This window comes from Grammomys surdaster, unplaced genomic scaffold (genome assembly GCF_004785775.1).
Source record: "Grammomys surdaster isolate TR1022 unplaced genomic scaffold, NIH_TR_1.0 65, whole genome shotgun sequence".
Taxonomy (NCBI): domain Eukaryota; kingdom Metazoa; phylum Chordata; class Mammalia; order Rodentia; family Muridae; genus Grammomys; species Grammomys surdaster.
Window position 1 is genome coordinate 8,511,994 of NW_021604567.1, and position 12,039 is coordinate 8,524,032.

A 12,039-nucleotide genomic window follows, 5' to 3' on the forward strand; every position below is an offset into this window, starting at 1 on the left:
AAAGAAAGAAAGAAAGAAAGAAAGAAAGAAAGAAAGAAAGAAAGAAAAAAAAATTATATCCAAAATACATTGTTTCATAAAACCACAGATTTTACATTTCAATTATGTATGTAATTAATTAAATTAGTGAGATGTTGACATAGGTTCTAAAAGGAACATAGGTTTCTCTCTTCCTTTAAAGCTTCAATTATTAATTTTTATATTAAAAATATATGATATCTTGTGCTTAGGTTATAGTACTCACTAAACAGAACATTTAATCTCAGTACTTGGCCTGGTTATAAGTCTGCATTAACTGTTGTCCATAGCCAAGTCTAACTTCTTTGATCAAGGTTATGAGCAGCAATAGTATAAGGATACAGACATAAATGCTTAGAAGGCTGTTTGATGCAATTTCATTTTACCAAATGCCAAACTAGACTATTTCCTATTGCTTGTGACCACTAAGGGATAAAATTTTGTCCAGATTTGTAATTCTAGGCATGTTTTCCTTCCCATAATATAGACCTCAAATCCAATAAAAATGCAATTTGTTACCTCCAAACAAGCATGCCTCTATTACAGGAACAGATATATCCAGCCTGGTATGTCAACTTTGCAACAGAGTTGAGATAGACCTTTTAAGGCTTTTTCTCAAAGTAGCGCACTAGCCACTTTAGCTATCATGAAACGTAGCTACCAAGGATGAAGCTGGAAGCTTAATTCCTGCTTTATTTCTCTGTACACTGTAAAAAAACTGTGTATGCAACCAAGAGCAATGGGAATTTTCTCTATACTTTTGAGATATTCTAGAGCCCTTTTAGCTAATAACTCATAAAGAAATTGCTCACACCATGTAGCAGAATTTTCAGTTAAAACTATGTCTTTGGATAAACATAATCCAAGTATGTACAGTACCACCTACTGCCATCCAAGTACTATATCTGTGTGTGTATTGTGTGCTTGTGTGTGTGTGTGTATCTACACATATCCATTCCATTAAAATGTCACATGACCTTTCTCACCAGGCAACTTCCTGAAGATAGATAGATAGATAGATAGATAGATAGATAGATAGAGAAGGCTTATATATTATGAGGTTAGTATATGACTCCTTCATGTACTTTTTGTTTAGGTTTGCTCTCTCCTCCCTATGTTTCCCCCATGCTCCTAGATACCAGACCTATTTAAATCTTACTAGATTTCCTCCTACTATCATGCTTCTATAACTTCCAATCTAATGTCTTCATAATTTTTTGCTTGATTTTTTCTCTCTCACATAAAATTCCTTTCATAATTATATAATCATAAATAAATATTGTAGGCTGCCAATCTTCATTGTCAGCAGTCCAGTCCACTTACAAAACACTAAATGTAATTCAGTTGCAGTGGCTTAATCCAGAACAAAATGTGAGGCTCTACCAATCAGCAGAAGTTCAGAGAAATGGCAAGAAGCAGCCAAAAGACTACCAGCAGTTCTCTGATATCTTTCTCTTTATGTTATCACACAAGCAAAGATCAGCAAAGAAAGTAATGCAAACCAATGCAAGAATGTCATCAGTAAAGATCAGAGTTAGCAAATCCCAATGATGACCAGCAAATCCTTGCAAGGCGAACCAAAGCAAGAGTGTCATTCATTGTTAATGGTGATATACTTATAAATTTTCCAAATATCACATACCCTGTCAAGAATCTATTCCATCAAAACATCACATGCGTTCTCACAAGGCAGCTTCCAGAAAAACACCATGTACTATTCTCAGCAAAACATCCTCTCATAAGACAGTTTCTAGAAAAACAAAATATGACACAACGGAGTCTCCAACAAAACCAGAAACCCTCACTTTAATATATAATATGTATCTATAGCTTATAAAGCACTAAAAAACTAAATTTAGAAAATTTCAGAAAAATGGATGGATCAGAAAAATGTTATTGACATAATCCTGGCTCAAAAATACAAATAGTAAATTCTCTCTCATATTCAAATACTAGTCTTCAATTACATCTTTAAATTTTAATATCCATGTATTTAAATGTAAATGCATATGTAGATGTACATTTACATTACATACATACACACATGCTTATATATATAAATATATATGTATGTATATATATAAACACACATATGAATACATACTTATATATATATATAATTCATTCTAGAGTTTATAGACATTAGCAGGTTCCATTTGGATAAATGGTTTTTTGATTCTCTTTCTTATAAAATTATTAGTCCTGATTACTTTTAATTAACAAAGTTAATTCAGATCATGATGAGGTTTCTGAAGAACTTCTCACTGTCTGCTCAGTCATATCAAAATTCTTCTGCAAATGGAAATCCTCATTTTAAATTATCCCACATCACAATAGAGCAAGAGTCTGGAGACTTGTGCATGTATCAGATAACTGTTTATTTTTAATTTATATAGTCATCATTGTATTTTCAATTAATCCCTTATTCATGTGAATAAGTTATAGATGCATATATGTTCTCACTCTCTTTCTCTGTCTCACCCTCATACACACACACACACGTACACACACACATACACACACACATACACACACACAGATCAGAAAAATAGCTTTTGAAATGTGGCAACTACTATATAGGTCTGGAAATTTTGTCAGAAAGGTACGGTAGAAATTGTATCTGCATGACCCAAAGCGTACAGATTAAATGTAAATAACTCAGCTAACTATTGCACCAATTCCCGGCATCTGAATGCTTGGCCATGGGAAAGCAAAATATTTTGATGATGGATGTTTCTCCCCATTTCCATCTGGATGTTCTGGCTCCATGTGGACAGCATCTCTGACAATAATATCTGAGAACCAAACAACTTCAGGTTTTAGATTTGTTTCCTAGCCCACCCACATAGTAGTAGGAAGATTAATTTGAAGAAGCAAACCTGTTAAATGTCTACTACGTCTATACTTTGAGCTCTGAGTAATCCTTTAGGAATGATGATTTGCATTTACATCTCCCTTGCTTGAAAAACTATCTTGTTACATGGAAGACAGTTTTCCTGGAAAGATCCCCAGCTCAAGTGCCCAAAGGAATTAAAACTCTCCTATCAGATGCAATTCAGGTTGTGGTCCCACACACCACGAGGAGGAAAAATAATTCCACTGCTTCTGCTACAGAATTAAGTAATTAAAATTTCCTTTCCAATTGTCCTAATGAAGATCTGAGCGTTTAATTAGGAGAAACATGATTTCAGTGTAATTTTGAAGAACAGCAGTTTCAGTTCCTTTATAAAAGGCCTTGAATCCGGCAGTATAGAAGGGAAGAGGGGTCATGCATAAAACCTAGGGAACCATAAATTTTTTGTAAAACAAGTAAACACATCACACACACACACACACACACACACACACACCTCATGAAACCCTGGAGTTTTAGCTTTAGACTTTTTATAGTGATTGTGCAACAAAGAACTATCAACTTACTTATCTATGACTGTCAGTTAAGTACAGATTATTATCAAAAGAAATGTTTCTGTGCATAAATGTCCACATCATTGACATATAGAGGACAGGCTGTATAAGAATATTTATTACACCTAGTTACCACAATATTTAATATACACAGACAAGATTTGTCACAGAGATATACGAGCCTAAATTCCACACATAAGATAATTTAAATGAATGTAAATTAACCAACACATTTTATAATATTTTGTTCATGGTCTCTCACCAAATAACAACAAAAAATTAGTACTGAACTTCAAGCCATATTTATCTTCAAACATTAATTCAATGGTTAGCTAAATTGGAATTAGTGATTTCATCTTTTCTGAGGATATTGAAGCTATGCAAATGCCATTCCTGCTGATAGAAATAGAGCATTCAGCTATTTTTAGCCTTTCTGGCAGTCATCCTAATTTAGCTTTAGTTCTTCAAAAAGTCATAAAAAGAAACTTCTGTCTTGATTTGTGTGGCCTGGGTTATCATCTGAGGAAAGGAATTACTTGAACACTGTTAAAACATTGCCAGATAAATTAGTAATTGCCGTTTATACATATACAAAATATGCTAAATTCCACATCCATTTTAGAATTTGTAACATTTAATAAATATTGAATAAATATTGTGTTATATTAATCTTTTAAAACTGCATCTGTCTTCAAATTTATTTGTATGAAGCTATTAATCACATATACAATGTAGCTCAGATCTCTATACCATAAACTATAAAACTATCAAAACTCAATATAAAACTTGATATATCTATCTGTTCAAAAATCATGATTTTTCTTTACATATGATTGTCTTTTGTATTTTTCATTTTGTATTTAGCATATTTGATTTTAAGGTAATTCAGATGTAGAAAATTTCATCATTTTCATTCAATAGAAGAGAATCATATATACTAGAATTTTATATTTCTCTTATTATTAGGTAGGTCTATAAATTGAGTATAGCAACATCATTTGGATAGATTAGTAAGAGAATACTGCGGGCTCATATACAGTCTTGGTATTGAGCAAGACTCTGTCCTTACTCCAAAACAGAAGGAAAAAACCATTAAAAAATAAACCAAAAAATAAAATCTATGCCATTGACATCAAATAGGACAAAACACAACTATTAGTGTCTTAATTCATAGACTGCAATATCTCATCTCATGTAACAGGGCTTAGAGAGGGCACAATAGGCTAACCCAAACCTTGAAAATACATTTCAACACCCAAGTCTCTCCTAAGCTTTTCATCTCTTAAATGATCCATCTTCACAAGTGACTCACTATTGAAGAGACATAAACGAGCTGAGTACTGTTTCCTTAAATGTCAGTATCTACAAACTGAAGGTTATGAATGGTTAGAGAGAAAATTCACTGCCATCTAAAAACCGTAGTGCCTTTCATAGCCATTCTTGGTTTTTAATCTGTAAATTTCTATAACAGAATCAGAGGATCTTTGTGTCATGGAAGCTTTTAGAAGTCTACTTACAAAAAATATATATTATATAGTACAATTTCTTTGTCAACAAAAGAAAGAACATAAATGTATATTCATAGTGGTTCCCTAAGTATTAAATGTATTATGTAGGGATAAGCTTATTTTAGGCAGTTTTGCTCTTAAATAAAAAGCAAATGTTATTGAGATGTTGTTTAACAATATTGTTAGAAAATAAAGTAAAACTTCTTAAAAGTTTTTTTTCCTAGATAGGTGTATCATTCATATTTCTTGATGTCCAGGCCAGCTGGACAATCAAGTGGGACCCATAGACCCTGTGGAGAGGACTGAGATGCCCGAGAAAATAAGGAGGCACAGTAAGTCAAGAAGTCTTATCAAGCTGGCAAAATTTTTATTGTTCACACAGGTTATATACTCTGAAAACAGGATATGGGGAGGGATAGGAAAGGAAAGAGGGCTTTACAGGTGGCAGAAGCTGGCTGCAGCTGTGGGGTCTAACTAAGTTACACCTGTTGTTCTCGCAAAGCCTTGCCATTACCAGGGGTCCTAAAAATATCTACCTAGCAGGATGTTGGCTAAATCTAAAGATCCGGAGGAAGGGTTACTAAGGTGGGTTGCTATGAGGCCTTGTTTGAAGTTCTGAGAACTGACAAGTGAATCATAGAAGGTGAGCAGAAAGAAGAATAGTAGGTAGGAGAGCCAAGGATGAGTGTTAGCCAAGAGGAAGACCTTGCCATGGCTTCCCACATCTTGAGACTTAACAACTTTCATAATGTGTAGATTCCATAATATAAAAGTATGTTTATCATGCTTGTTTTGTCATTTCTTCACATGTGGCCTAATATTTAGAAAATGGAAGCTACAGTTGCCTCTTAGACAATCTACTTCACTTTGTCATGAAGCTTCCCCCAGTGGTGAAGTTAGAGAAGGGACTGAAGGAGCTGACAAGGTTTGCAATCCCATAGGCAGAACAACAATGTCAACCAACCAGACTCCCCAGACCTCCCAGGGACTAAAACACCAACCAAAGTGTACACATGGAGGGACCCATGGGTCTATCCTCATCCTCCAGTAGCGGAGGAAGGACTTGTAGGGAGGGCATCAGTGGGAGGAGAGACTCTTGTTTCTGGAAAGAATCTATGGATGTCCCAGCATAGGGGAATGCCAGGGCGGGAGGCCGCAGTGTGTGGATGGGTTGGTGATGGAATACCCTCATAGAAGGAAGGGGAGGGGGTACAGGGTAGAGGGTTTCCGGAAGGGAAACCAGACAAGGGGATAACGTTTGAAATGTAAATAAAGAAAATATCAAATAAAAGAAAAAGAAAGAAAACCTGTTGTAGGAAGATCCCAATTATAAGAAACAATTACTTGCCAAGGAGTAGATAGCCAATAAATAAAGGAAGCAAATGGAGTTTTTGGAGGTACCTTGTTTCGTAATACATTGTCTGGGTATTAATTTTTCCCATAATGGTATTTCGCGTGTTTTTTAGTTTCCAGTGATGTACTTTTAAGGAATTTTTGTATGCGAACTTAGGTGTGTGTGTGTGTGTGTGTGTGCGTGTGTGTGTGTATGTGTGTTTATTGTGATTTTTCTTTATTTCCTTTTACTGCTTTTGTTTCATCCTATTCTGATTTGCTTGCTTTGTTTTATCTGATTTTGTTTTGTTATTAATTTTAGATAACTATGTTTTCTAAGAGAGAGTAAGAAAATGTTGAGATTTAGGTGAATAGGTAGGTGGGGAGGAGTTGGAGTGAAAACTATAATCAGAATTTATCTGAGAAAAATCTATTTTTCAAACCAAATAATCAAAATTAAAAACCAGGAAGCATATTTAAACAATTGTCAACAGAGGAGTCTCAAATGGCTGAGAATCACTTAAAGCAATGTTCATGATCCTGAACCATTAGGGAAATGCAAATCAAAACTAGTTTGAGATTCCTTCTTACACAAGTGACAGCTCTTTCTCGTAAAGATCTGACACAAGGGGACCATCCCTCCATTGTTGATGTGAGTACAAACTAGTACAGCTGCTTTGCTCATCAATATGACAGTTCCTCAGAGAACTGGGAATTTCTTTACCTCAAGCTGCAGGGATATGCACAAAGAATGCTCCATCCTACCACAAGGACACTTGCTCAACTATCTGTATAGCACCTTTATTCAAAAGACCAGACATTGGAGAAAACTTAGATGTCCCTCATCCTAACAATGGATAAAGAAAATGTGGTTCATTTGCTCAATGAAGTATTATACAACTATTAAAAATAATGATGTTGTGAAATTCACTGTCAAATAGACAGAACTAGAAAAGATGACACCGAATGAGGTAACCCAAACCCAGAAAGATAAAGATAGTATCTCTTCCTTCAAAAGTATTAGCAATAAAGTACAGGTTAGTCATGCTACAAACAACAGACACAAAGAAGCTAAATAACAATGAGTGCTTAAGGGAATTACATGAATCTCCTGGGAAGTGAAAACGGAATAGATTTTGTGGATGTTCTGAGGCAGTGGAGTGGGCCGTATCCTATAACCAGACAAGCAGTGGTATACCAATATTAACCCAACCATAACACCTTCAACCTACAATTTGTCCTCCCTGCAATATATACTGGAGTAATGGTGGTGCAGAAATTATGGGATTGATCATTCAACTAATTCTGAAAAGATTACCAACAGAACTTAAAATATCCCAATTTAATATGTAGAGAATTTTTTTTTTTTTTTTTTTTTTTGGTTTTTCGAGACAGGGTTTCTCTGTATAGTCCTGGCTGTCCTGGAACTCACCCTGTAGACCAGGCTAGCCTCGAACTCAGAAATCCGCCTGCTTCTGCCTCCCAAGTGCTAGGATTAAAGGCGTGCGCCACCACCGCCCGGCTTATGTAGAGAATTTTTAATATCAACTCAAACATTAGTAAAGTAATAACATATCTAGAAATTTTAAAACATTACAATTTATCCATCATTTATATTTTTTTAGGTTTTTGCTTTATGACTTTCATCTCAAGAACCTGGCAGCATTTATTTTTCTTAAAACATAATATTATGAAATGTGCTGAGTATATCTTCAAAGCTAACCTTATTTATTAATTTCAACAGGAAACATAAAATCTCCTAAGGATATAAAGGATTTTCATAATCATAAAGCTTTAATATGAACATGTTTAGCTTGCCCTTGGCAAGTGTTTGGTTCCGTTTTGTTCTACTTCAGTTTATCAAATTACACTGGAATGTAGGTAATAGGAAAATCTAGCATTTGGCCTGCTTACATATCTCCAATTATGCCTGTTTAATCTGAGCATAACCAACATGAAATTATAAACAGGGACATTCTGAATTTGAGTTATACAGTAGCTAAACGTCAAATCTTTTTTCCACTGAGGGAAACACTCCTTGGTGCTTTTTTTTATTATTTTAATGAAATGTATAAACACACAAATCTGAAAAAAATTTATAACTGAGGATTTTATGGATCACCAAAAATGGCTTTTGTAAGAAACTAACATTACTCAGGTCAAGTTACATATTAGCTTTTGGAGAGGCAAGATGCATTATTTTAAATATCTCAGGCTTATTAATGAAGACCAGTTATACAAAGGGACTTCATGCTTGATTTTGCAGCTTCACAGCATCACAACCATAAAATATGCAGGTTTTATCGTAGGCTTTAAAATCACCTATAATTTTTCTTATTTTAGTGTATAAAAATATAATGGTGGGAAAACACAGTTAAACATATTTTAAAAAAGCAAATACCTCAAGATTTTTTATAAGCATATTTAACACCAGGCAAATATAAAGAAACTTATGTTTTCAAACTGAGGAAATTCCTTATATTTACTTTTAATTTTCAACTGATGCAAGGCATACTTTCTATCACATGTATCATTAATGAGATTATAATCACTCTACAAGTATCTTGAAATGTCTTTGTGTTAGTTTTTGAATAATGTTTAATAAGCTTTACTTAAACAGTATGTAAATAATGAAAATAAAACTTAACAGTTTCTAAGCTTTTCAGCTATTGATTTTCATTATGGCTTTCTAACTCGGCCCATGATAAGTCGTCTACTGCTATAAACTAATATTTTAAGTACTGTATATTTGTTATAATAAACAAACAATAGATTACTATAAACAAACAATAGATTTTTTATGCAGAAACTCAAGTATCTAGGGCCCATCATTACAATATCAATCCAAAACTATATTTTGAACCTAAATCTCACTGTAGTCCATATTAGTGTGAATTTATAAGTCTTCTTGCCTCAATCTGACAAGTAGTGGGAATAAATGTTGTAAACATCAGGAATGACATATAATATATTCAATTTTTGGTTGATTATTGTTGGGTTTTCTTTTGCATTTACTGAAAAGGAATAGAGATTGTAGTTTAATTAAATTTTCCTGTTTCCTTTCTTCCCTCCCATCCTTCACATGTATCATTTTCTGCTCTCCTTCTTATTCATGGTCTCTTTCTTCAATAATTATTCATATATGTGTTTCTATCTGAATATATATATTCCTATATTTAACTTGTTGAGAGTATAATGCCACCATGCAAACAACTGGTATGTTCTTTCCTGGGGAGGGCCGCCTCTCTTGCTCCCTCCCCTCTTCAGTGGTTTGTACTATGCGTGTAGGTTTGAGGCCTCGTGGGCTTTTGCTCCATCAGTCTTACAAGATCACTGGTGTCAACTTTATTACATTCACATGAGAGAAGTCATGCTGATGAGATTCTACAGGCGTATCTTCTGATGCTGCTAAAATATCTGTTGTTTTTTTTTGTTTCTTTGTTTTTGAGAAGCTCTCAAGTATTGCAGGCAGGCCTTGAATTTGTGTTGTAAACAAGGAAAGCATTAAAATTCTGATGCTATTTCCTTTAGCTTGTGTGTTATTAGTTTAGATGTCTCATCCATGTCTTGTTTATTTGGTAATAGAATTAAACTCAGAACTTTAATCATGATAGACAACTACTTTATCAGTTGGATCTACAGCCACAGCTTTCACAATCTGATTTTAGAGTTAAGTACTTAACTAAGTACTGACTGCTCTCTCAGAGGTCCTGAGTTCAATTCCCACCAACCATATGTTGGCTCACAGCCATCTGTAATGGCATCTGATGCCCTCTTCTCATGTGCCTGAAGACAGCTACACTGTACTAACATACATAAAATAAATCAACAAGTAAAACCTTTAAATAAATAATCATCAGTGTGGGAGAAAGAAGACATATGGTTGCTCCAGATTTAAGAAGATAGATTTCTTTCTGATATTCCCTGATTCTGACCAAGCAATATTATGACTGTAGTTTTGTTTTGTTTGCTGAGATAATATACATTATAAATAGACAGTTAGGGATGGACATAAATTGAGATGATCGCTGTGTTGTTCACTTAGGTGAGTCTTTAGGGAAAAATGAATAAGTATGAAGGTGTATCTGCACACATATAATATTAAATATCAAGTAATTTTGATTTTAGTTTTGTTTTATCTAATATGCATGGGAATGTTGTCTCAGGTATAATAAAATTTGAAAATTTCCCTGGTCAGTCTAAGACCAAAACATCAATTATTATCTGATGTTCGTTGTGAATCACTCTCTGTCAAAACATAACACCTAATTAATAAGGTTGCATTTATGATTATTCCTTGTATGGGTTTTGGCTACATTTACATTTGTTTCAGAGCAATTTCTCCTTAGATGAGCAAAAGAATTTTGGATCATCAAATCTTTGATACATTGCTTTTTAATTCGTGTATAAAGCAGTGGTTTTTATTTATGATTTTTACCAACCAAAAATGCTGGAAACATTCAGAAAACATAACCAGAAAGGATTAAGTGAGAAGTAATCAATCCAGAAATTTCATCTCTGAGTCACAGTGGCAGAAGTCTTTACACATGAGTCATGCCAAACAATTGGAAAAGTGGTAAAGAAGTTCCTTGGCAGGTAATCATTCGGGATTAACTTTGAAATATCATAGTGATTAGATGAAGTAATTATCTCAGTAAGAGTAATGGAATATCAAGAAAACCTCCCACACCCAGTCTTAATGGAAGACTTTACTTCTGTCATATCCTAAAATGGAGCGAGGTGTTCCATCTCTCTGTAGCATTCTATATTGTGAATTCACTTTTCTCTTTGCTTTTGAGCCACAGGAAGATTGATAACTATCAAGATATAAAATTCCTTATACTGTACTTTCAACCAATAACCACTGGTGTTATTTATGCATTATTCAAAATCAGTTTTCTCTGTATGCTATGCTCATGTACTTTAGGGCAAACAGATACAAGGTTCACTAGCATTAGTTTGGCCATTACTATTTTCAAGGAACAAATGAAGAGCTAATACTTGGACATTTACCCCCCCCCATTTTTGTCTATAAAATGAGATAATACAAATAGTAAATGTTTTAATTTCATTTGTCAATTATTATAAGAATATCCAAGTATTTTATTGTAATTCTTATAGTACTATGCAATATTTAATCTTGCTATTGTTTTTATTGAACTTTACTTCTTTTTTTTCTAGTTTTTAGACAATATTTTTTTTTATTGAGCAGCTGTAACTTTTGGCATATTCAGTACCAAAATATGAGTAAGAAGACCTAAATATTATTAATATCTGATAATGTAGCATTGTAATATTTGGAATCTGCTTAGTCATAGCAGTGTCTCAAGATTTAATAAAACTTTGATATGGGATAGCAAGATGCTCATGGTAATGTTGATTAACTATAGTCAGCAAATGAATAAACATCCCATAAGCTAACTGCTATTGACAAATTGCTAAATTAGACACAGTTTGTGTCTGGTCTCTCAATTTAAAAGTCAATTTTAGCATTAGAAACTGGAACAGATCTACCCAGTCTCGGTCTACTAGATAGCAAAGCCGACCTCAATGGAATAAAATTTCAAGTTTGTTATAGCTAGTATACAAAGATATGATTCATGTTACTCTTATTTAAAATCATGCCTTTCTTATGTTTATAACACGTGTGTTGATTTTGTTGAGTCATGAATTGCACTAAATTATTGCATCATTTATTTTTTAAAAGCTGTCTACCTGACCTATTATCTCTTTGCTGATCTGGTTTCTTTTTTTCACAAATTTAAACCTTGTT